The following is a 741-nucleotide window of genomic DNA, read 5'->3' on the forward strand; positions in this document are numbered from 1 at the left end:
AACAGATGTTGTTGGGAACCCAGAGGAAGAGAGGAGAGCAGAGTTTTATCATCAGCCTTGGTCTCAGGAGGCTGTTAGCCGTTACTTCTACTGCAAGGTAAGAATAGCAAAACATAGTGTGAACCTCCTCAGTGTCCTCACTGCACTGGACAAAAACTGATTGGCTCTTTGTCTTTCCACTTTCTAAAGATTCAGCAGAGGAGGCAGGAGCTGGAGCAGGCCTTGGCCTTGAGGAACACCTAGAACTCACACCGACCACATTCAGAAAACATGGCTCATTTGTGACAACACTGCCTCCTCATGGAGATCCGTGCATTCTTTTACACAGTGTATGGGGGTTTGTGTGTGTCCAGTTATCATTGTTGTCACTGTGACCTACAATCCACCATAATGGACCAATCACACCCTGTTACTCCTGCAGCCCCATTGTATAGACCAATTTAGAGTAGACGTCACAGTTACGTCACTTGCAGCTGCGCGCGCATAGTGGTTGCAATGCAAATAATTTTTATAGAATACTGTCGTCATTTGAAGCTAAACGCAGACGTTTAAATGGACATACTATAGATGAAAACTGCTATGATTACTGTACTTTTAAAGCATAAATTGGATTTAAACAATAGGTCTACATAATATTCACATATGCTGTTCATAGGGCACGTATTGTATTAGCCCTACAGTTACAGCATGAAATATTATTTAAACCTTACTATTAGAAATATTATTTAAACCTTACTATTA

This window comes from Sinocyclocheilus anshuiensis, unplaced genomic scaffold, assembly GCF_001515605.1.
Source record: "Sinocyclocheilus anshuiensis isolate Anshui unplaced genomic scaffold, SAMN03320099.WGS_v1.1 scaffold613, whole genome shotgun sequence".
Lineage (NCBI taxonomy): Eukaryota > Metazoa > Chordata > Actinopteri > Cypriniformes > Cyprinidae > Sinocyclocheilus > Sinocyclocheilus anshuiensis.